Here is a 23309-nt window from a genome sequence, read left to right as displayed (position 1 = left end):
TTGGCCCAAACAAATGCAAATTTTTCTGGTAAATAAATTTCACGTTGCAATTTAGTGAGCGACTATTATTTAGACAAGTTTTTGTGATATTATAAAGGTTTTTTTATTCTATTGTACTTGTAGAGCAAAATTTCAATTAAATATTAAAAAAAAAAGGAATTCTTTATCTAGTTTGCACAAGTGTTGCCTTTTTTTAATATATTCTTAATTAATTATGAAGTTTAACAGTTTGTTTAAAATTCAAAAAATATTAATGTTTTATGAATGTGTGTTAAAATAAATTATATTATCATTTTCAGAAATTTTTATAAAGAATATTAAGTGCTTTTTTTAATTCAATGTTCAATAATTAATTTTGTTTCTGTGTATATTCTTTTTTTTTTATTAGCCTCTTATGAATATATAGCCAATTATTATTTATTTTATTCTTTAATCATATTTTAATTAGGTGTAAAATACCATAAATAAAAAATTACTTTATCATTTAGTCATTGGAATAAATAAAATTAGGTATTAATATTATTTATTTATACTTATAGTTTCGGCTTTTTAATTGTTTCAAAACAACACAAAATATTATAATTTTCATTTCTGAGTGATAATAAAGTCGAAAATAAGTCATTAATATTTTACATTAATCATAATAAATAAATCTTTTATTATTATAGAAATATAAGGTAAATAATAAAGAATATATGCTTTTAAAGACACTTCTTTCATTAATAAAAATATTAAACTTTCAACAAGAATTTAATATTCAACAATTTAATTTTCAATGAATAATAGAAATTGTATATTTTGAGTATACCTACATAAGTATAATTGAAATAATTGTGATTGGATGTATTGTCAAAGATATAATTATTCTTTCATCCCTTCATTCAAAGTTTCGAGGATATACATTTTTATACTTATACAAAATTTTCTATATTGGCAATTATTTTTTTAATCTCCACTATTGAATTTAAATTACATTACAATTTTTTATCTATTTTCGCTTTATTTTATTTACCTCATTTCTGTTATAATATAAAAGATTTTTAATAATATAATTAATTATTTATAACACACACACACACAAAAATTTATTTCATATTACATATAAAATAATAAATATTTGTTTAGTAAAAATAAATATTTAAGGAAGTTCTCCCCCTCCAACGTCAGTCAAATCAATGCCCATTTAAGTTTTCATTTGTATCATGTAGTACTAGCTCAACGCTTGGCAACGTTGGATTATATTTCCCCCGTTCCGTTTCGTGTCGTTTGCTATTGTTTGATTTATTTTCGTTAAATAATAATAATAATTTATTATTTTAAAAATCTTAATTTTTTATAAGCAAATTCAAATTATTATTCATTATTATGAATCTTTGAAGAATATACTATTATATGTATATACTACTTATATTACTTTCAAATTTCGCGCTTTTTCTATACCTAACCTACAAGACGCAACGTTGCCAAGCGTTGTGCTAAGTAATTTCTGATTGTCAAAATACGGTGTTTTTTTAGACAAAATAATTAATTGTGAGTCTCCTAAGTCAGGTCTGATCAATTTTATTAAAAGTAAGTGAACATTGGCTATTAAACTTTATGTATATAAAGTTCCAGTAATATCTTTTCGTCAGATTTTTCACAATTTCAGATTTCAGACCAAAAAATTCAATTTCCCATAAGAACCCGAGTTAAATGTGAAAAGAGAAAATTATTTATAAAAGTTTTATTTTATTTCAAATATAATATAAATATTTGCATTAAATAAAAAAAAATTTTTTTTTTATAAAAATCAATTATTATAAATTTTATACAATTGTTTTTCCAATAATTTTTTTTCTTTATACATTCTCTATTATTATCACATATCTATTATTAATTTATTCATTAGTAATGACCTTTCGGTCTTTTAAAATTTTTTTTTTTGTTTATTTTCAGGGTAATTTATTCAAGTGAATAAAATAAAAATTTATTAAATAAAATATAAAAAAAATTCCTTTTTAATAATTCTCTGATGACTTTTATCTAAATAATATTTTTAGTTTCACTGTAAAAGTTTAAAATTCAATTCAATTTAAAAGTTTCTTTTTAAAATCCTTGAATTTTGTTTGATTTCATGCACTGAAAGACTTTTCGTTTGAAAAATTAATATGATTTGTTTGAAAGTGAGGGTAATTCTGTTTTTATGCGATTTAGTCGTAAGATACATTCATACGACTAAATCGCATAAAAACAGAATTATCCTCATTTTCAAACAAATCATATTAATTTTTCAAACGAAAAGTCTTTCAGTGTGAGGTTATTATTATTATTTTTTAAATAATATTATTATTATATTATTCCAAAATTTGAATGAAATCATAATATAAGGTAAAGCATTGATAATCGCATAAAAAGCGATTAGTAGGTATAATATTTATTATAGGGATGTGCAAGTCGAAATCGATTTTCGATTAAAATCGATTAATAATATGCGATTAATCAAATAATGACAATCGATTGTTGAAAAAGCCGATTAAAAATCGTTAAAAATCGATAAAATTCGACTTTTAATCAATTAAATTCGAATTTTCAGGGTTAAAAAGTCCATCGATTTTTTGTTTCGAATGCACATCCCTAATTTATTACTGTTTCATAAATGAATAATAGACTTAATTTATAATTAAAAACGAAAAATAAAAAATCATCTCAAATACAATAATCGTGAATATCAATATAATGACCTGCTTTCTAAAAGTGAGTAAAAGAACTCTAAATTTGAAGAAAATAACCTTACGTAACCATGGTATATACACAGTGAAAGTGAAAATAGACACACATTTATATACACTGCGTTCAAATTATTATCTATTACGCATGAAGTAATATTCTCAAGGAAATTAGAAACTCCTCTGAATCCGAAACCATAAAAAATAGGTTAATGTCAGACGGTAACACGGTCGCATGCAAGCTTGAAGGTGCGTTCGGTGGGTGCCTTCATAGAGAGAGAGAGAGAGAGAGAGAGAGAGAGAGAGAGAGAGAGAGAGAGAGAGAGAGAGAGAGAGAGAGAGAAGGTACCGGAAGTGAATTGGCTCCACAACACCGAAGTTCCGGCATTCGAGTGAAGAGAGAACATTGCTCGCCATAAGAAACAAACTTCGTATATAATAATATTTCTCCTTCCTCCTCCTTCTCTTACAAGAGAAAGAAAGGGAAAGTTTTAACGCGCGGTGAAAGTTCTCGAGCAGAGAGGATAAGATATATACTTTTGTCTGGTGTGTTTATCTCCAATTGGCAGTTACGTCTCGAAAGGTGAGACTATCTCAAGCCCAGTAGCCAATGAAGCATATATATATACATATCTTCTCCAGGTAATATATGCTTTACCTGCGGGATAGACATTTTTTAAGTCTGAGTCAAAAATCTTTTACATAAAACTCGTCCCTCATTGCATATTTATCTTATCTTCATTTTTCGTTTCCTTCATTTATATTATTTGACTGAAAACAAACTTTTCGACTTTTAAAACAAAAGGACATTGTTTTGTCCTTAAATATTAAAAATCAAATTTGAACACGGAGAGAAATAGATGGTAAAAAGTAGATATTATCCGGTACCATCATTATGCTAGTCATCGGTACTATCAAAGATGTTACAAAAAATATGGTTATGTTACCCACTACAATCAAGATGTTACTTCGTACAATCTGGATAACTGATAGAATCTAGATTGCTGTCGGTATATATGTAAAATCAAATATGGTACCTGGTACTATCTAGATAGTACTCTGTACCATCTATTTCTCTCCGCGAAAGGATCAATAATTTTGTATAATTAAATTTAAATAAAACAATAATTTAAAAATTGTTGCAAAAGTGTAAACAAATTAATATTTTAACATCCTTTTGAATCATTAAACATTGCAATATTAAATAAAAATTATTGTGTTTTAATAAAGAAAAATGCAAAAACATTTATTTTCTCAAGAAATCATTATTTGAGACATAATATAAGAGAAGGAAATAATAACAATAATAATTGCAGCTGGGTGGTGGAAGGGAGTCAATTGAAAAAGAATAATTACGAGCGTTGAGTCATCCCACGTGCACGTCATGTGTGATCGAAAATGTGCCTAATACGAGAGAGAATGGCAACATATAAGAACATAACGATGCACGAATGAGTCTCTATCAATTCGCCAATGCATATATAACGCAAAGCGCAAGCGTTAAATGATAGATATACATATATATATACAGTATACATGTATGAACGCAGACGCACCCTTCGACCTATAGCAATGACTCCATAAATATACACTGAAACGCCTACCAACATCATATAATACAACAACCAGCATCTAAAAACCCTCGCATTTATTTCAATACACATCATTTTTATTATTCAATTTTTTTTTCTTTAAATCATTCCATATATGCGTCAATAAAATAACTAATTCATTATAATACATGATATATATTCTCGTATAAATTAAGCCTTTGTATATCATTAATGAACCAGGAAATTCATCTATATAGAATCAAATAATATAAAAGAAAACTATAAATAGAAATTTTAACACGAATTTCATTAACACAAATTATAGATTCTCTATCATTTTAAATATTTACGAATTTTGTAATATTCCATAATATTATTGCCATATTAATAGAAAAAAAAAAAAAAACAAAAATCAATATGCGGAAATTCACATATTATAAATACAATATATGTATTCGCATGAAGAACACGGTTACGTAAGTAAAGATTGCTATTAATTTGAAATTAACGTGAAATGTGAAAGTGCCAAGCAATATTGCTTAGCCTTCGGGGGCCTCTCAGATATATATGAGAGAAAGAAAGTGAGAGCAAGTGTAATAATAAGACGTAAACAAGAACACATATATACATACAACGAGGCGTGAATGGAGATATACCGCATTTCACCCAATATAACCATCACCAATCGACAAAATTGGTAATCATTAATGTAAACTCGACTTAATTCAAATTAAACTTGATATTTTACTATCTCTGAAACTTAAACAACTTGACTTCAATACTTGTGTCTGCAAAAGGCAGAATTCTACTTTATAAAATTAGTTTCACCATCTTTTTTTTTTTTTAATTCCAAACTTTCTATATACATGTGAGGAAATTCATTTTTGGACCTCGATCACTTAACGCATGAAATACCCCTCATATAAATTTGTACTTTATAGCGAATGTGTTATTGCCTTAAAATAAACGTCATATAATGCTTTCCCTAACTATTTACAATAATTATTGAAAAAATGTGAATTTCTCTTTAATAGTTGCAATATATAGTTTCTTTAAAAGCAAAAGTAACAAATAATACCAATGCAAAAACGTGTGTCCCACACTGAAAAAAAATGTATTTCATTCAAATAATCGATTATTATACTTGACTATTAACAAATAAATATATTTATTTGCATCAAAAAATTTTTATTTGAATCAAACCAACTGTATTTAAAACAATAATTTCTTTTTTAATAATAATTATTTAATACAAATAAATATTTATTTGATAATAGTCAAAAAATAATTTAATACATTATTTATTATTTATATTTTATTTATTATTATTTGAATCAAATAAATTTTTTTCAGTGCGTGTATGTACTCAAGAAAAAGAAAATCTTTTTTTAAAGAAAGAAAATAGTCTTTAAGATGCTATCATTTAACAAAACGTTTCCTAAATTCAATTAATGGAATATTATTATTGACCAGATAAAAACAAAACTATTAAAAAGTAACTTTTATACTACTTTAAAAGTACAACCTGAACTGTCCGTCAGTTTCTGCGCATTTCTGGTAATTTTTACTCCAGAAATTGTAAAATTAACTATTTCCGGAATCATTTTTACAATTTCAGGAGTAAATTTTACTATTTCTGTAGTAAAAATTGACAAAACTGCGCAGAAACTGTGGACAGATCAGGTTTTACTTTTAAAGTAGTAAAAGTTACTTTATTCATTTTTCCATTTTTCTCCGTGCAAAAAACTGTTTCTTTGAATTAAAGAAGTATTTTTGTGCTATATATAGGGACACAGAAAAAACGCTGGGTAAATTTTGTTGCGGGTAATTTTAACCAATGCTAATTCACATAGACGGTGGCGCCCTCAACTAGGATAAAATTTGTTGCAGGTAATTTTTATACCGATTTTAAGGTAAAAATTCTACTTTTTTTCGTGTGGACAGAGAAATGTTTTCTTTAATTTAAAAAAAATTTATTTGATTTAAAAAAAAATTAAAGCAGTGACTATATTCATTACACGGACGAAGAATTTTGATCTTGAAAACGTCTTTTTCGGGTTCCGTACTCGGTTCGGAACCCTATTAATATCGGTTTTTTTGAAATCGTGTACCCCCCCCCCTAGCGGCCACATAAATTTATCTGGAGGGCTGAAAATTAGTACACATATGTATTTTCGCGTGTAGATTACAGGAAAATTATAGCGAACTTGATTGGAATTGATTAACATAGCGTTGTCAAGGAAAAACCATGAATTTTTACGAAAAATGCCTAAAAATGACTATGTACCCCCCCCTAACGGCCACATCTTTTGACATAAAGAGCTCAAATTTGACACACTTACGTATTTTTACGTGAAAATTACAGGAAAATTATAGCGAACTTGATTCGGATCAATTTACATAGCGTTGTCAAGGAAAAATCAAAAATTTCGAAAAAAATAATTTATTCTGCCTAGCGCACACAATATTCAACCCAGACAGATCATATTTAGTATACAAATGTATTTTTACGGGAAAAATACAGGGGAAAAAAAGCGGTCACGATTAGAGTTGATGATTAACTTTTTATCAAGTTTTTCAAGAAAAAATGACAATTTTAGGAAAAAAATGTATTTTTCCACCAAAAACGAACAAAATTTTATTTAAAGGAAATTAAATTTACATATTTTATCGTATTTTTACGTGTAGATTACAAAAAAAATATAGCGAGCATGATTGGAGTTGATTATCATAGCGTTGTCAAGGAAAAACCATGAATTTTTACGAAAAATACCTAAAAATGAGTATGTACCCCCCCCCTAGCGGCCACATCTTTTCACATAAAGAGCTCAAATTTGACACACTTACGTATTTTTACGTGAAAATTACAGGAAAATTATAGCGAACTTGATTCGGATTAATTTACATAACGTTGTCAAGGAAAAATCAAAAATTTCGAAAAAAATGATTTATTCTCCCTAGCGCACACAATATTTAATCCAGACTGTTCATACTTGCTGTAAAACTCAATTTTTGCGTGAAAAATACAGGGAAAAAATGTAAGCGCGATTGGAGTTGATGATCAATTTTTATCAAATTTTTGAAGAAAAATGATAAATTTCAGAAAAAAATTTATTTTTCCGCAAAAAACGAAAAAAGTTTTTCTACAGTGATTCAAATTTATATATTTTGACGTATTTTTACGTGTAGATTACAAAAAAAATATAGCGAGGATGATTGGAGTTGATTTTTCTGGAATTAATAAACAAATTTTATTTTTTAGATAACTTTCGATTTTTCCTTGACAAGCAGCTACTAGCCTTATATCAATATCTTAAGTTTTATCTCTTTTTGACTTAGAAAGATAAAATTTAATATTCAATATATTTTTAAAATGTAAATACAATAAAAATATTGCGAGTTGAAATAAAATTATGTTTCTTATATTTTTTTAGTAAAATATTTTTTAAAAAATAAAATCGGACAAGTGCGAGTTACACTCGCACTGAAATCGAGGGTTCCGTACTCGAAGCGAACTTATTTGGTATAAAAACAAAATGTTTAAAAAATATGTGTTGTATGACAACTAATATAAGTGATACGAAGAGGAACAATTTTCTTGAATTTTACAAAATTGTTCCTTTTTGTATCACTTATATTAGTTGTCATACAACACATATTTTTTAAACATTTGTTTTTATACCAAATAAGTTCGCTTCGAGTACGGAACCCTCGATTTCAGTGCGAGTGTAACTCGCACTTGTCCGATTTTATTTAATTTTTTAATCGAAAAATTGTAATTCTAATTTTACACAAATCTTGAAAATATGACTTATAGTTTTCGAGTTCTGGCCGTCGATATGAACGCCAATTTTTTTTGACTAACTCCCTAAACCTCGGAGTAAGACGTTGTCACGTCAAAAAATACAACTAAATTTTTTGTAATAAAATTTTTTCAATAAATTCAAATATTTACCTTAATAACGAATTTTCAGCTTCAAGGAGATCCTTTCAAACTAAAGAGCCCTCGGAGATCCCTACTTTCAAGTTAAATATCCATTTAGAAAATGTGAAAAATAACCGTAAAAATAGACCGAGTTCTAAAACGTTTGAATATGAAGAATTCTGTGTTCTTCAAGATAAGATATCCTTTTTCACTTTTGCCCTTATCTTTGAAGTACGTGTCACAACAAGCCATCGAGGATGGAATCTGCAAAAAGAAAAATTAAATTTGCTGTCAGCGCTGTACTAACATGTAGTTAAATTTTTAACAGGTCGGTAATATAGAAAGCTATAAAAAATTTCATTTCCAAATTTAACAAAAATAAGTGTGCGGCATCGAGATTAAACTTAAAGCAATCGAATAACACAAAAATCTTGAAAATATGACTTAGTTTTCAAGAACTCAGCGTCGTTATGAACGCCAATTTAGTAAATTGGAAATTTTGACATTTAAAATTTTGAATCACTTAAAATTCAGTTGAATCATAATTATGCTAAATTTAAATACAAAAATTCGTTTAAAAAATAATATTATGTATATCTAATAAAATTGTTGAAAATGAAAATTTTAACTAATCATTTTTATGGGACATTCATGCGCCCCAAAATAATAACACAGCCCCACAAAAAAAAAGTGTCATGTACTTTTGACCGGAATACCCTAACCCTATGTATTTTGACGCGCTGAACACGAATCCGAAGTCCGTTTTGCTCCATCACGTCAGGATTTTTTTCTAACCTCAAAAAACATGTCGGATTTTGAGAAGTAGGCGATTTTTTTAAAAATTGATGTATTAACTTCAAACTTGGTATCTGGGGGTTTTTTGTGTCGCTGATTACGAATCTGAAGTTAGATTTTCAAAATCAAAAATGGCAGATCCAATATGGCGGACGAATTTTGAAAAAATTTTAAGATTTACTTCAAACTTGGTATCTAGGGGTTTTTTGGGTCGCTGATTACGAATCTGATGTCAGATTTCCGAAATTCGATATGTCTGATTCAATATTAAGGAATTATTTTTAAAAAATTGTCAGATTATTATGAAATTTGGTATCTACAGGTTTTCTAAGTTGCTGACAAGTAACACTAGGGAAGTGCCATACGCCGATTGTTCTGAAACTTGGCAGTTTTGTAGTTTTTTGAAAACAATTTGACACGTATGTTTTGTTTTTCCCAAAAAGCTGTTTTATGGGGAGGAAATACCCCTTGAATTTTTTTTGGTAAGGGGACATTATTTTACGAAATTTTTCAAAAATTAATGTGCAATAGTGTATCTGGGGGTTTTTTGGGTCACTGATTATGAATCTGATGTCAGATTTCAAAAATTCAAAATGGCATATCCAACATGGACTTCTATCGGCCACATTAGATACGCCATTATCAATTTTTGAAAACTGACATCAGATTCGTAATCAGCGACCCAAAAAACCCCTAGATACCAAGTTTGAAGTAAATCTTAAAATTTTTTCAAAATTCGTCTGCCATATTGGATCCGCCATTTTTGATTTTGAAAATCTATCTTCAGATTCGTAATCAGCGACACAAAAAACCCCCAGATACCAAGTTTGAAGTTAATACATCAATTTTTAAAAAAATCGCCTACTTCTCAAAATCCGACATGTTTTTTGAGGTTAGAAAAAAATCCTGACGTGATGGAGCAAAACGGACTTCGGATTCGTGTTCAGCGCGTCAAAATACATAGGGTTAGGGTATTCCGGTCAAAAGTACATGACACTTTTTTTTTTTTGTGGGGCTGTGTAATTCGAAAAATAAACTTCTATTCTATGTATTGTGTAAAAATTTTCCAAATCCCCAACATTGTTCACAATTTAATTTAGAAGAGAAATTATTATCAAAACAAAAAAATGTTACTTATTTATAATTTTTAAGATTCAAAAATGTAAATGGCACTTGAATAAAGATTATTGAACTTTTTTAAAATGTTAATAAGAAAAAAAGAAAAGGAAAATGATAAAAAAAAAAAGAAAAATTTCTTTTTCTATAACAAAGAAAATCATTTTTCAGTGTCAATGAACTTTTAAGAGGATATATGAATAAACGCAACAATCGAGCTTCATTGTGAAGAGAATAAAAATATTTTCAAGAAATTGAAGCATAATTTGAAGAAGAAAAAAAGCGAATGATTACGTTTCCTCTCCTCAAGAAAACTTGCTGGACAATTTTGAAAGTCCGGTTTCTGTACAGTCATTGATAATTATCAGATTCGTAACTGAGAAGTACTTACAGTGTACTCAGGTATACATATACCTGCGCGGCATTACCTTGGCCTTTCAAATTCATGGAAAGATCTCTCGACTTAACTTGATCTAACGAATACGACGATATATACAACTCTCGAAAGTTACTTCAAAGTAATTCTCAACGCAACTAACACACTAAGTTTTTTCAACATAAAATCATATATTCCCATATTACTCGCAGAATAGAAAAAAAAATTTATAACAATACTTATTATATTTATAAGCACACCATTGAAAATACATTATAATCATCTCTTTATCTATAGCAATTATCTTCAGATATATTTAAATGGCACGATTACATTTGCATCTCATTTTATTTATACATTCATATATATATAAAAATCTCTTGCACTTTCGTTATGTGCGAAAATGTTTTAAAAAAAAATAAACCAGCAGTGTATATATATATATTTTTTTTTTGCTTAAAGTGCGTGAATAAAAATGTTGCGAGGAGAATGCATAAATAAAATGTGATTCCATGTTTTGCATAACATATGGGACATTTTGAAAGAAAATACCGTTAACTGATTCTCTTCGCACTTGAACAGATTCAATCAAATTTAAAATCATTCAAATACACTTGCGTAAATCGAGAAAAACAGATTGTGAATAAATAAATAAATATTTAGTAAAAAGCAACAATAAACTCTCATAAGCGAATTACTAAGAGAGAAAGTAATTTAAAAATCAATTTTTTTGTTTTTTATAGGGAAGAGGGCCCCAGGATCACTGTAAAAAGAAGATCTTATTTTCAGATGAGTCTTAAAATCAGCGTTAGTAGCTCTAATGGAAATTGCATTGCGTAAATTCAGCAAAGCTAACTTAAAAATGTTGCCTCTTAAAATAAGACCTCTTTTTGGCCTTAAAATAAGACTTTCTTTTTACAGTGATGGACAGGGCACCAAGATGGACATTTGATATAAAATTTTCGTATAAGTATATATCGCCTCGTAATTTTTTTATATAAACACGGATCGGAAAGAATTATTTTTCTTCCTGTAACACATATCATAATTAAGTTGAATCAAGTAAACATAACCTATAATTCGTTTGCTTCTTAGGTCTCTTTCTTCAGAGCACATCACATGTATACATATAACATTACTTTTTTTGCTAGATCTGCAAAACGTAACTAAATGACATCATTATTTTGATATGAATATTTATTTGGTGCACGTAACTTCATTATCATGCGCTTTTTTCGAACTGTTCTTTGAAACCTATGCTTAATATTTAGTCTGGAAAAAGCAGCGGTTGAAAATTAATCCGTTTTAGTATGGGCTATAAAATAATCATGGTTGATTTTATAATATAGCCGCTAAGAGGCCAGAATTCATCACACAGATATCTTAATTACATATACATATATGTATATGTGAAGATTACGTTATCGGTCGCTATCTAATCGCACCCACATTTCTTTGGACATAAATATGTATTTCATCAACTACCGGAGAGCAACGGAGTAACATCAGCATTTTTTATGATTGCATCAATAATATCGGTTCATATTTTCAATGAACCGATCCCGTCACTGATTTCTCTAAGGTCTATATACCAGTATACATTCGCATAAACAAGTTATTTTTATCTATATATATATATATATATGTGCCATTCCAGGAGTTTTTTAGCACTTTTCGGAGTAACCTTTCCAAATTAAATGAAACATTTTTTTAATAATATTTATTAATATAAAGGTCCAAAAAAATCACTTTTTAAGTAAAAACAATTGTTTATTTAAAAAATACAACAATAAATAATGCAAAAAATTCACTTTTTTCCTGCAACTCCAAATAAATTGGTTTAAAGATCAAAATTTTCCTTATTTTTCAAGCTTTAATACCGCACAAGAAACATTGAGTCCGAGAAAATATTCAACACACAATTTTTTAAACAATGTTTGTTTACTTTTTTGTATTTTATTTACTGTGAAACGTCTGCTAAAGCTGCGCGCGACGTTTGGAAGTTGTCGCTTTCCTTATTGAGCAGAAGCTCATTACACTAGCGTAGTAAAAAACATGTTGTGTGGAAAGTGAGGTTTTTCATCCTTCAAAAATGTTTTTTATGATTTTTTACTGCAAAGTAGATAATTAAAAACCATTCAATGTGATAACCAGAAATTTTTACGTTTCATTTAATGACAACATAACCTCACTTTTCGCACAACATGCTTTCTACTACGCTAGTGTAATGAGCTTCTGCTCAATAAGGAAAGCGACAACTTCCAAACGTCGCGCGCAGCTTTAGCAGACGTTTCACAGTAAATAAAATACAAAAAAGTAAACAAACATTGTTTAAAAAATTGTGAGTTGAATATTTTCCCGGACTCAATGTTTCTTGTGCGGTATTAAAGCTTGAAAGATAAGGAAAATTTTGATCTTTAAACCAATTTATTTGGAGTTGCAGGAAAAAAGTGAATTTTTTGCATTATTTATTGTTGTATTTTTTAAATAAACAATTGTTTTTACTTAAAAAGTGATTTTCTTGGACCTTTATATTAATAAATATTATTAAAAAAATGTTTCATTTAATTTGGAAAGGTTACTCCGAAAAGTGCTAAAAAACTCCTGGAATGGCACATATATATATATCATTCATTGGAAAAATTATTGAAAACTTCAATATTCAAAAAAAAAGAAACTCAGAGAAAAGTTTTGTTTGTATTAACACAATTTGTTTGATTCAAATAAATATTTATTTGATTTAAATAAATGTTTGATTAATTTTAATAAATTTTTCGAACAAATAAAGAATTTGATTGATTCCAAATGAATTTTTGGTTGATTCAACAAAAATTTGATTGTTTCAAACAAATTTTTTTTCCGAGTATAACCAATAAAAATTATAAATTTTTATTTAATTACACATTTTAAATTAATATTTAATTTATAATAAGAATAAATAAATCATTATTCATTTTATTACCATAAATAACTATTTGAAGCCATCATTGTTTACTATTATAAAATTGCAATATTGTTCATCAAAGTTGATGGTAAAAGAAATTGATTGCATCAGCTCTTTGTTCTTCCTTTTTATTCCCCCCCCCCCCCACCTAACCTATTATTTCTTCTCTTTTTCTCTTTCATTCTACTTGCAACTATATTTTTCTCAATTTTCAAGTAAATTACTTTTGTTTTAGTTTTATTACAGTTTCCACTATAATTTATGTTCCCACTAAATAATACCGAGTTTGAATTTACGATACTTCCGAGAACCAAAAATTACTAATTTGAGGATGTCGGTGAAACGGTGTCGAAAACCCTAAAATATCATTTAAAAACTTAAGACCTGAAGAGGGAGAAAGTGAGACTTAACGGATCTTATAAGCTCAACATGTTTCAGATTAAGGTTCAAAGTGTTAAGAAAACTTTAAAATAAGTTATTTAACACTCTTAACGACATCTTCCATAGAGACCATTTACAAATATTTGACAAAAATTAGGATTATATTCTTTAAACTTTAAAACAATAAAATATAAAGATGAAATATCGAGAATAAGTTTCTTCAAAAATAATTCCGAAAAATGCAATTTAAAAATATTTTTAGAAAGAGTATATATAAATCTTGTATTAGTATATACCTATACACCCTTTTTACATGAAAAAAAGGCTCCATAATTTACGATCATTTCCGGTTCAACTAAATTTTAAAAATAACAATTTTTCTCTCCTGCGAATAGAATGAGAAATATATAGTTCTAACAATCTAAAAGGGAAACCTTTGCAAACGGAAACAGAATTTTTCGCATCTCGAATAATTTTTCCATTTTCCTTTCAATATACATGTGTATATTATATCAAGAAAACATCTGGAATCAATTGAATATATTTTGTACCTAAAGCCCAAGTGTCCAGCAGATGTATACAAAAAAAATGAACGTAACTGGCATTATTATGTGAAAACAACATAGGAACATGGAACTATTCAGTATTGGAAGTGCACATGGAAGTAAGAGCTCAGCCAGGGGTCTGCTCGTTCTTTCTTGCGTCCTCACGTTTTGCGTTGCACCACCACCATGCGTATTACCAATGCTGAATGAATGTATATGTATATATATATAAGAGAGAAAGAAAGATTGTGTTTTTTAAAAAAAAAGCTAGAAAGGGAAACAAGACAAAGAATATACTCAACTCCAACCGCGAATGCATTTAACACGAAACACCCATGCTGAAAATGTCGCACGCCGAGTCAATGATGTCACGAATCCTTTACTTTGACTTTTTCATATATATGAACGTACATTATCATCACATCATTTCTTTAAAACAAACTTTTAAATTAAATTTTACTATTAAAGGTTATACTATATCGAAATTATTGAATATTGAAAAATAAAATACCGAAGAATTTTAATTTTATCACAAAAAAATGCTAGGGTTCTTTCATTTCTTATTTCTATTTGTAACTACGTTAAAATATATCAAAATTTCTTCTTTAACTAATTTTTATTTGGCAGAATTTTTATTTCACGAAATTTCCCTTTATCAAACTTTTTTTTAAATAGAATTCTATATAACTATTCGAATTTAAATTTAGCATAATTCTCATTCAACTGAATTTTAAGTAATTCAAATTTTTATACACGGAGAAAAATGGAAAAACGAATAAAGTAACTTTTACTAATTTTAATTTACTTTTAATTTTTACTTTTAATAATACTAATTTTAAATTTAATTTTTACTCCTGAAATAGTAAAATTTACTATTTTCGGAGTGAATTTTACTATTTCTGGAGTAAATTTTACTATTTTTGGAGTAATTTTCACTATTTCTGGAGTAAAAATTACCAGAAATGCGCAGAAACTTCGGACAGTTCAGATTTTACTTTCACACTAAAAAATAATACTTACTTTCAGTTCACTTTTGACTAAAACCGATAACATAAGAACCATTTTTACTGAATTTCAGCCTCGAGTATATGATTTTAAGTCCTAAAATTGACCGAATCTAGTTTTAAGATAAAAATTACGCTAGTTTTCAGGCATTTTGATTTTAAGGTGTTAACGGTTTCAGTATTTGTTTTTTGTGTGTTTATAAAGTAGTAAAAGTTACTTTATTCTTTTTTCCATTTTTCTCTATGTATGTCAGAAATTTTAAATTTACTAAATCTTCAATTGTCTGAATTTTTATTTGCTCGAATTGTTGTTTGATAGAATTCTTAAAACGACTAATCTTCATTTTTCTAAAATTGCAAATAACCAAATAACTCTAGCTTCTAGATAATTTTTTAAAAATGTTTCGATTTCAATGTAATACGGATTATTTTCTTCAGAAAATGATTTTCTATAACTTCACTGTACAGGGATATTCAAATAAGCAACCCGTTTGGAAAATATAGCTATTTGTTTAAAAGAAAAATTTGGATTTTTTTAAAACAAATAACTATATTTTCCAAATGGCTTGCTTGTTTGAAAATCTCCTCATCAGTGAAGTTGTAGAGAATCATTTTCTGAAGAAAATAATCCTTATTACATTTAAATCGAATCATTTTTAAAAAATTCTGTATAAACGATATGACAAAAAAATGTAATCCTATGCAAATTGTATAAACAAATAAATTTTGTAGGTTTTAAATGTTTTTCTTGAAAATTGATATCTCATCTTTCAGAAAGTATACAATTAAAAATATTTTAAATGTTAATTGCTCATTTTTTTCTAGAGTTCTGCTTCTCCGTGAATAAACGTCCTTAAAGTTAAAAAAAAAATTTGTTTCTTTAAAGTTCAGAATTTCAGGAACACAAATAATTTGTATATCTTTTATCGCTCACAACATTAAAGTCATTTAGGGCGCCACATGAAAAACAAAAGATAAAACAAAATTGGGAAAATCCTTTTGGAAATTCCTACAATTATTATTCCACTTTATTTTGAATGACAATAAATTTTATGATTGTCTTTTCAGGAAATTGTTCTTATATCATCATCTTGAGCAAGAATTGTGTCAAAATCCGTATTTGCAAAAAAAAGTCCAAATAAATTACCTAATTCTAATATTTTTTTTTTTTCTTTAAAATTCCAATAGAAAAAAGATAAATTAACTTTTTTTTTAAAAAACAAAATATCTTCTAAGCTATAAAAGAAATAGACATATATTTTCTTTGTAAACAGAATTTAAATTTACTCTAAAAAAAAATTAAGAAAAAAAGCATTATAGCCGCCAGGTTAGGAAACAAATGCGCGTTGTTAAATCCGAAAATTCAAAACTATATATAGTTTAAAAATAAATGTATAATCATGGCAAGCTGAAAGGACTTGGAAGGACATTTAAATCGAAATTTCCAATAAACGACAGCTGTTGACCGTATAGGCCAACTCGATTAACAAGGTTTATAATATGGCCCTCAAGTGCACATGACCTTTTCGTAACACCTGACATTGGACCTCCACGAAACCAGCACGGCAGGAGATTCGCTTCCTACACTTTGCAACCTCGAGACCAAGCTTCCGGCTTTCCCTTGTGCAAAAATTGCAAAAGAAATCAAAAACCTTCTCAACATTTTCAAATGCTATATAAAGAAAAAAAGAAACACGAGTCTTGACCACTAAAAATGCAAAACAACAAACATATATCAACGATAATAAAGAAAGAATCAAATCCGACTGTAATATATAATATGAATATATATATTCAATGTTAGAAAATGTGAGACGTAAAATTTGATATTTATTTTTTCACTGCGTTGTAATTCTTAGGGTTTATGCATTCTATTTTGCGGGGGTCTTAACCCTTTCTTGACAACTCCTCTATTGGTTTTGCGGTAAATAATAAACCAACAGGATCCTTTTTTTTTCAAATTTTTATTCTTTTTTTCTAACGTAAAAGTCTATTTGCTGCTGGCAACAATAATGAAGATTTATGTCTCTGAATAGAAAGAACATACGCGAAAAGTAATAAAAAAGTAAATGGAAAGTAAATTTTTTATACTATAAGGTAAATGTACACAATTACGGCATGTTAAGGCCCTTCCTGAGAATTTTATTTTTCTTATTTTATCAAGTAACTTAAAATTTAAGAAAACAATTGTATTGTAAAAATTAATCAATCATTTTCAATTTTTCATTTTATATATCTGTTCAAAAATTAAATTTATATTATTTTTTAATATTTTTTAAATCCTTTCAATTGTATGTAATTCCGTTTTAAAAATATTGTCATGTAACTAATTCCGTTCCAACTTGTCCATAATTGCGGCATATTCCAGGTTTTCACACATACTTATATATAAAATATCAATTTGTTTGATAATAATTATTCTTATAAGAATATTAATAACATAATCTTAAAATTAGTTTAAGATTGTGTTTAAAAGGGAATTTTTTACACAGATGTCAAATAAAATAATGTTTATTCAAATGATAATTTTTGTAATATTCAGTCATTATTTTTCTTCTTTGGTTACTCGCTTTGGTCATTAACTTGTTTTGAAATAATATTATAAATCATTAAACATGTATACTTTACGGTCATCAAATAATACTAGAGGATTCAGTTTTTTTAAAACATCTTGAGCATCGTAGATGAGGATATCGTCTCTATCAAGCCAGCGCCAGTTTGTCCCACTCATTTGATTAATTTTTAATTGATATTTTTTCACATTTTGCTTGAATTATTTTCGTGACAATACCTAATAATTCTTATAAAAAACGATACTTTTAAAAATTTGCCTCTTGAAATGATAATTAATAAGTTTAAAATTAAAGAATTGTGAACAAACTCTTTTTCCATTTTACTTAAACTTAAATACGGCGTATAGCACGGAATAATGAATGTATGTATAAAATGTTTTGAACCTAATTCCGTTCATATAATTTTAACAAAATATTTCAAATATGGTTAATAAAATACTAGTACGCAATTACCTCATTTGTTTATTTATAATTTTATTTTTTGTTAAAAAATGTAAACACATTTAATATTCTTATTAGATTCATTAAAATAAGTATAATATAAAACAATGTAATTCCCTATTTACGTGTTTCAAACGGAATAATGTACTTCGTGTGAGAAGAGCGAACATAATTCCGTCTATTTAAAAAAGTATTTTTATATAAAGAAAACTTTTAAAAATAATTCAGCAATAGAAAATATAATTTAAATAGATCATAATTAATCAACAAATTAAAAAATAAATTAAAAAATAAACACACTTCACTTTTAATATCCTTACGAAGATCACCTTCAGTCCTAGCTGTCACTTACAGTATATTGTATTGCACAAAGCTCAGTCGTCGACTGACTGACAAAAACTTTTATTTTCAATACATAAACAAAATAGATGTAATTAAAACACAGAATATTGATCTAATAAATAGCAAAGTTTGTGTTGCAATTTTTCACTTGTTGAAACATTTTATCAATTTCTTATTTCAATTAGTATAAAGAAATAGCACGTAATAACGTACTAGGCCGTAATTGTGTACGTTTACCTTACATATAATTAGATAATATATTTTATTTCCATTTAATAGCGATTATTAATTAATCGATATTCAAAAAAAAAATTCTAATTATATATGCAAATTACTTCATTACTTTTATCATTAAAAACCCCTCGCGATAAATAATTCACTTTTAATTTATTTATATACGAACACTAAAATTACTATATAGATTTCGAGTAGTTAATTATACATAAAGAAACGATTTTTGATTGTAGTATAGTTTTTTTCAAAAGTCAAATCATTTAATTTACCCATTTGATAAAAAGTAATTTTAAATGACCTTTAATTTAAAAAACTGACGAAATATTAAAATTTCCAAAAATTATCATTCTTTATATTACTATTTTTCTATTAAAAATGACGTAGTAAAAATAATAGAAATTAAAAGACAATTTTTGATAATTATTATACAAAAATAAATGCTATTCATTAATAAGTTTTTAATAATTTATAAACAAAATTAATATATAATTAAAAATGTGAAAAAATTCTATGAGAAATTTTTATTTTTGTCACTCAAAAGCTAATTATAAATATTTCATTATTGTTAGAAATGAAAAAAAAATTATCTTTCATAAATAAATAATATTGAAAAATTCGTTAATAATTCTTGCGATGTACATATTTTGTAAGAACAACTTGCAAGCATTGCAAAATAATTCTTACCAAGCAAAATCTTTTCTATATTCATCTGACCCGACAAGAATGATAAGGGGGGAAAAAAAAATTCTATTTTCCAGTGTGTCTCTCCGACGATCGACAGCTGCACACCGATAACGAATTGATAAGACGTTATTTTAATATAATTAAGTAGACATAGTGTTTTGCAAATGCTAATGTTTGCTCTCTTTTCTAGCGTAAAGCATTTATCCTACTTTGTCAAAGAAAAAAAAAACCTGTCACTTATACTATTTCAAAAAATATATTGTATGTATGTACCTATACTTTTCTTTTCAATTGTGTTGGCAATTTTTTCTTTTTTCCTACAGTCAGCAATTGAGAAAATTATGTTCTTGTTTTCACTACAAAAAAAAAAAAAAAAAAATTGCCACGGTGAAAATAAAAAAATTAATAAAAAAAAGTGACAAATTTATTTTTAGATAATTTTTTAAATGCAGATTATTTTTCTTTAAAAATAATAATTAAAAAAATTATTTATATATATATTTTGAATTTTAAACGGCTAAGTTTTTAAATATATTCAAAAAAAAAAAAGAAATATCTTGAAAATACGTTTCTCAACGTTATATTTAAATTAGGTATTTAAAATTTAATTGAAAATCTTTTCAAACCGTAGGAATTTTTTTTTTTCACCAAAAATTAAGTCTATGGAAAACAAATCGACCCATGTCAGGGAATTTTTACCACTTTTCAAAAAAGGGAATATGTTAAGTGGGACAGAAAAAAATCTGGTGGGCTTGACTTCCAATGCAATTAGGATTTCTGTGATATTTCCCATCGGTTAGCATAGGGGCAAATTGAGAGGGGAAAGTCCGGACAAAACCACTTATGGGGGTGTTTTCAACCCTCTATACAAGAGTAATAGATTCTCAAGCTGCTAAATACATATATATATATAACGGTAGGGGGAGTCAATTCAAAGCTCACTTTAACAAAGTGTGTAACCCTCTAAACTGCCACGTGATATATACATGCGGGTGTATAAATGTATTCAAAGTTGTAACGACATTTTTCAGGAAAAAAAAAAGTTTTTCATGAAAAATTTCACATGAATATACCATTATATACATTGAATGTACCACATGAACTGATACTTTTTTTTTTTTTTTTCTTTTTTTGTGTAAAGAAAACGAAAAAGAAAATAAAATTCACCAAAAGAATTTCTAAAGCTATTGACATTTTATTTGCAATACATTGCATTTTTTATTTGTATGTTTAGCCCAATTTCAGAAATTTTTTTCCGTGTACCTGAAGCAAATAATGTGTTACATTTTCCTACTTCTCTCCACTCATGACAAATAAAATCGCGATAAGAGAATTTTTAAAAATAAATGAAAGTAATAATATACACGTTTCTCAACTCAAGAAAATACGTATTATTTTTGTTCTCGGGTTTTTTTTTTCTCTCTTTTTTTTATATTTAAATAATAAGAAAATGAAATATAGTTATAATAAAATAAGCTGAACTAATATAAGACTTGATTTAAAATTTAATAGAAATACAAGCAAATTTTAATTCACTATAAAACTTTTGTTTTAAATGATAAAAAAAAAATTATATTTGTTTAACAGAGATATGCTATATCTATTTAATTTGTGAGAAATATTTGTTTTTTAATATATAAATTAAAATTGTTTTATTTAAAGAAATTTTGTTAAATTATATACTAAATCAACTTCCGCTTGAAATTATTTAATAATATTATTAAACTGAATAGAATATTTTTTATATATATTGTGTAAAAATAAAAAAAAAAAATTTTTAAATCGCGCCTAAATTTAAAAAAATTTAATTTGTTTATTAAAAAAATCGCTGTTTTTTTATAAACAAATTCAACATTTTTTTTTTTCGTTAACATATTTTGAAAGTCGATGAAAAACTGAAACTTTTTTTCTATCTTGGTCATAATTGCTAAATTCAATATTTTTAGAGTTAGATGTCATTGAAGTTAGTTGTATTTTAAAAAAACTGGAAAAAATCTCAGATTTTTAAAAATTCATAACTGGAAATTTTGAGCACTTATAAAAAAAATACGTAAACCTTTTTTTTCTATAAAGATCGAAAAAAATATATTTACCGAATTTAAAATGCCATAGGTAAATCTCACGTGGAATCGCCCGTATATACTCATCAAGACAAGGAAATAATTTTCAAATCGTTAACGAAATTCAATAATACGGTAAAAATATTTGAATAAAAAAAAAACTTTTATTTTTCGATTTTTTAAATTATTGAAAAACAATAATTTCTATTAATAATTTAAAATTATTTTTTAATAACAATAAAAACCATATATTATTGAATCAATCAATTGTCTAGTTCACATGAACATTCAAAAATTTGAAACAATATACATAAAAAAAATTACACGAGGAGTAAAATTCAAGATAATTCATTGTTTATTTAGGATTAAAATCCAGTATCCATTACTTAAATGCCATCATATAATGTGTATTATATTCGACAGGCCATTAAGAATTATACCTACTTGTCAGAGAATATACTATACAGGAAGAAAAATGTGCACCTCGGGATTTTTGGATTTAGATACGAACAGTATAGTTTGGGAGGAATTTTATGAAATCGATCAGAGAAAAGATTGCCAAGAGTATTGAATTATAAGATCCAATGAAATCTCTAGACACATATAAGAGAGGTAATAACAATATAACAGCAACGACAATTACTATTTAGAAACGGCGGTCTACCAAGAAGCATGAATAGAAGTAAAGATTCCATTCATGAGACCCGACCGCTTTCAATATATATACATGTGTATTCATGAATCTACACACATAAAGAATATATAGTATAAGGTATACATTATACAATTATACGTATACCCGCAGCAAGAGACCATGTAATTTACTTTAATTTTAATAGTAACTTTGAAATGATTCCTATATGTCGGCACTTGAAAATACGTTTGAGATCACTTTCACGATTTCGAGGTGTTTAAACCAAATTTTCACACAATTACCATAAAAATTGATTTTAACAAAAATATCATCTTTAATTCCTGCAAAATCATTTCATAAATTTTTCCTTTTGACACAATAGTTTTCTAATCACAAAACTGATTCGGTTTTTTTTTAGGTTAGGTTGCCGGTTTTCGAATGAATAATTTCACAAAAAAAAAATATAAAAATTACTACTAACCATTAAAAACGATACAAATTGACACAATCAATTAATAGTGAAAATGAACAATAATTTTCGTTGATAATAAAACTTACATGTGAAAATTGGATCGAGTTTTTGACAATAATAAATTCGATTTTCAATCACTCGGTTGAAATTTGTCACAAAGATTCATTATTCAAATCTTTATATATACATAAAATGAATCTGTGGAAAACTTTTTCTTTTATAAATTGAGAAATATATTTCGGCAAACAAGTAACTTTCCAGATAGACTAATGTCCATGAACAAAAAATATACAAGGTGCGTACATACATTGTTGCCAAAATGCAATGAATAGCATATTAATGAGGCTTTAATACCAGGGTTGGGCTAATAACTCCACTAATCAATCTAATTGAAAAAATATAATTGATAAATAATAACAAATAATAAATTAAAAATAATTATTAAAAAAAAGAATATTATTATATCAAATAATAATTATTATTTTTAAAAAATAAAATATAATAAAAATGTGATTACAGATATTT

The sequence above is a fragment of the Leptopilina boulardi genome, unplaced genomic scaffold (assembly GCF_019393585.1).
Source record: "Leptopilina boulardi isolate dan_hultmark-lab unplaced genomic scaffold, ZJU_Lbou_2.1 LbouV2_137, whole genome shotgun sequence".
NCBI classification, from domain to species: domain Eukaryota; kingdom Metazoa; phylum Arthropoda; class Insecta; order Hymenoptera; family Figitidae; genus Leptopilina; species Leptopilina boulardi.
Note: the sequence above shows the minus strand (reverse complement) of the source record.